We start from the raw sequence: 4618 nt of genomic DNA, 5'->3' as shown, positions 1-4618 counted from the left end.
AAATTTACTAAGTATTGCCCGGTTTGTAGTTGCAGTTAAAGAAAACACATGAAAAGGCACGATTTTTTTCAAATTCGAAAAAATGTAAATATTTCAAAAACGGTGACATTTTACCTGAAAATTTTTCATTTATCAGTGAGCTCACCCTCCCACCTACCTTGCCCTAAAGTTTGGCACGTTACTTCTGGGACACCCTGTATATGTATAATCACGCTATTTAGTTTTGCTCGATTTGTAAACAAAACTTCTCAGCGGTGATAAATATACTATTGTAAACAACCTAACCGAGCGAAATTCACAATAGCGCTATTCTTCATCGAATGAGCGTCACAACACCAAATGAAAATTCGTTCGATCAGCACTTTCGACCACAGTCGAATGCAACTTATAATAGGGGCCTTACTTTTACATTTCTATGTGAGACTGCATTTTCAACAAATCGTCGTTTAAAGTACAAAACCGCGTATCGTCATTCTGCAAAATCGCGTAACTGACATTGGCTGCCAAAAATTGGATTTGCTCACACAAGCTCTTCGCTCAATCCTTATCCATTCGTCCTGAAATATACTAGCCATAAATGCGATTGCTTTATAAAAAAGATAATCATTTTGAAATATAAGTCTTTTTACCCTCTAGAAAATAATTTCTACAACTTCACATACGTGGTTTTGCATTTTGCTGATACGCGGTTTTGCACTTTGTTGATACGCGGTTTTGCACTTTAAACGACGAAATGCTTACATAAACAAGTAATTTTTAAGCAAAAAAAAACAAAACCCATTTCAATTCCCATGTAAGAATTTAAGATTATCGTTAATCTATTCATGATCCAATGATCAGATTTAAACCAAATTAGACCAGCTGTCAGGTAACACCTTTCCTTTAAAAATCGATTATAGTAGTCGGGTAACGTGGTCCAAAGTTATGCGGTAACATACATAGAAAAAAATAATAAAAAAAATATTCCGACGAATTGATAACGTTATCCTTTTTGTGAAGCCGGTTAAAAACAAATACACCAGCAAGCTTTCAGCGTCAAATGATGTCAAAGCTCCCAATAAACTTAAAGGAAATAATGAAATCATCAAAACAATTTCAGTCCTCACATTAAAGCTAAAGGAGCATAAAGTTTGCATTGTGTTTTCTTGTTTTCGTAGACATTTGAAGAGTAGGGGTGCCGCGAAATTTTTTTAGCACAACAAGGGTGCCGAGGTGAAAAAAGTTTGGGAACCCCTGCTCTACACCATTCTCCAAAATCGCTCTCATTTACAGGATTTTGGGGTATGGGATCATTTTTCTTGTAACTTCCTGTAAGTTCCTGTAAAAACCTGTAAGTTAATTGAGTAAGAGGAAATGCCAAACAAATGAATTTAGCTTCCCATTTTGCAAACAAAAGATGGTATATTATATGTAATCATGACTTCAACGTAAACCTAGCGACAGATGAAGCCGAACCACAGATTATATTCTTAAAAGAAAAACTTAATTTAGGAATAAATTTAGAAATGCTCAAACTACAAGCTCGAAAACAGTATTTGATGCGGTGTTTTCAAGATATTTTGCAAGTATCATATTTTATCAATCATACCGATTATTTCATGTATTAATAAATCAAAATATCAAATAATAAAATAAATAAATAAAACAATAAATAATAAATCAAAATGAATAGAAAAATTTAATTCAGCAAAATGAATAAAATTAAATGAAATTAATGTTTAATTTCTAACCTAACCTACATGTGTATGTATGTAACTGAATTGCATAATAATGGGTTTACATATAAGTAGATTATCATCATTTTCGAGCTAAACTCCTAATCGGTAATTCGAAAAGGAGATTAGGATTGGGATTGAATTTATAATGTAACCTCAGATTAAACCGATAAATTTTTGTTGTCCAACCTAATTTTATAGAAGAAGAGGGGGAATGTCAAATGTAAACGTAAACAAAAATTGACTCTAGCATTGAGTTAAAATATATTTAAATTGCTTAATAAGTGTAGCAGAAAAAATTGAGCGCGGTGGCACAAAGAAGAACCTTAACTTTTCCTCAAGTTGTGAGTAGGATTGCCAGATTTGTTATGCGCGAAATCAGTACGTTAGACTGTTTCATGCTAAAAAAATCAGTACTTTTCAGTACATTTTTATTCAAAGCAAAATTATGAATGTATGTAAGTAACAGATAATACTTTTAAACGCCAGAGTACTTGTTTTTAACAATATTTTGGTATACAAATAAAATATAGTTCATAAAAAATAAAGGTTTTATTTATTTTAACATGAGTGTACACATCATTGTGCACAGAAGCAAATAAATTATTTTATGTTTATGACATGTTTGAATAGCAATAACGAGATAATTTCCATATACAGTTATATGACTATTTAAGTCAAAGAATTTTATACATTTCATTTTAAGATCCTTTCAGATTGAAGTTCACTTTAAAAAATGTTAATTACAAGCCGGTCTCCTTGCGCCAGGAAGCAAAATTTATGCTCAAGATCCTGTGAGTTGCTTCGTTTGAGCGTGTCATTGAAAAAAGAAAAACAAAATTACTTATTTTTTCAAACTGTGGAAAAGCACCACTATTTTAGGACTTCATCTATAAATCCCTATGGCTTAAATTAATATTTTCAACTACGCGAAAACTTTGAAAGACTAAGAATTCGCCAAATGGAGTATCTAACTAGGGATGTCGAAAAAACATCGATGCATCGAAAATATCGATGTGTTGCCTCGATGCATCGAATATTTTCCACTCGATGTATAAGCAATCGATATATCGATGCAACGATGTTTTTTGAAAACTGACATCTTTTGTACATTGAACCGTCGTTCCAGTTTTTCATTTGTACAAAAAAGAGAAGTGACTTTGACCAAAAAATTTGAACAGTCGCAGTAATTTATTTAAAATTTTGTACAATTTTGCTAATAACATATTTTTTTGTGAAACATTATTTATTTGAAAAATCGTATATGCAAATCGATGCATCGATGTATGCCCTTCGATGCATCGAAAAATATCGATGGACATTTCGATGCATCGAATCAAAGAAAAACATCGATGTATTTCTGGCACTGGCATCGCTATATCTAACTCTGTGTCTTGTATGCAAAACTCTTTTACAATGTCAGTAAATTGTGAAAAAATAATTGTAAGTTATATGGAAAAGCCATTCGAATATTCAAATTTGTTGTTATTAAACTATTTTTTAAATAGTTTAAGCTCCATAATATTATCGCAACTGGTACCAACAAGCATTATCTGAAACATGTCAACTATAATTAAATGATTTTCTTCTTAGTTTTTACAGTACGGTTTAAGGAAGTTCCAACTTTATGTAGAAACCTTAAGAAAATCCTAAAGTATTTTGTTTGAATTGTAAATTCAGTACAAATCAGTAAAAAATTTTGAAAAATCAGGACATTAGCGTACTGATTGAATCAATGAATAAAATCAGTACAAGAGTTGAAAAATCAGTACTGTAATGATAAAATCAGTACGTCTAGCAACCGTAGTTGTGAGAATAACAAGCACCACCAATTTGGAAGCTAACGATTTTGATTGAGATTATATTTATGTATATGTAAACGCACTTTTATGCTTTTCCGTACGCACCTATCAAATATCATGAGTACCTAGTACTCACGCCTTTTTTCTTTATTTATCGAATACGTACATACATACATACATACATTTTCCTCAACACGCTGTGCTTGGATAAGGTTTAACCGAAAAGTCCTTGCCCATTCAATTATTCTCTGAACTCCCATGTGCCATCACTGCCCAAGCGTATGAGATCGTCTACTCATCGCAAATAATATTAATTTAACTTAACTGCAACAGATAATTTGCTTGAGATTTAAAGTTTTCACAAACTGCAACAATCTATGCTCGCTGTTTTAAGCCATGAGTACGGTGACCAGATTTCTGTGGCCAAAAATCGGGACATTTATAAAGCATCGAATCCGAACTTATAATTTTATTTTTAGAATAAAAAGGCTTAATACAGTTTTATTTAAAACAAAATAAAGAAAAAAATTCACAAATTTTTATTTTTTTTATGAAAATATAAATTACTAACTTAAAAAACATGTAAATCAAAATTTTAAAATTTTTAGAACATTTTTAAAAATTCAACGAATTTTAATAAATGTTCATCACAATTTTAAACATTTTAATCAGATTTTCTAGAGTAGTTTTGACTTTTGAAGCCAATTAAATTTTAGTATAATAAAGTGCAAGTTGGAAGAAGCATGGACTCGTTGATTTTTGGCAATTTTTTGTTCGCGCATTTTCTTCCATAAACAGTATGTTGCACAATTTCTTTGTACGCAGAAAATGAGCAACATCTTCCACAAAATTCACCAAATATCAATGGTAAGCCCTAGTTACTTAAAATTTGCACTTTGAATTGAATAGGTTACAAACGATATTACTCCCATCGAAGTAACCATTGCTACGAGTAAGCTCAACGGCAAAACCCCAGGAGCAGACCGAATAACATACCCTATGATAAAAAACTCTCCAAAAACGCAAAACACAGGCTCTTAAACCTTTATAACAACATATTCAATAGCTTTATTCCACAATCAAACAAATTCAGCACAGTAA

Source organism: Rhagoletis pomonella, unplaced genomic scaffold (genome assembly GCF_013731165.1).
Source record: "Rhagoletis pomonella isolate Grant_MI unplaced genomic scaffold, Rhpom_1.0 Rhpom_scaffold_00003, whole genome shotgun sequence".
NCBI lineage: Eukaryota > Metazoa > Arthropoda > Insecta > Diptera > Tephritidae > Rhagoletis > Rhagoletis pomonella.
The sequence above is the reverse complement of the archived record's forward strand: the minus strand, read 5'-3'. Positions refer to the sequence as shown.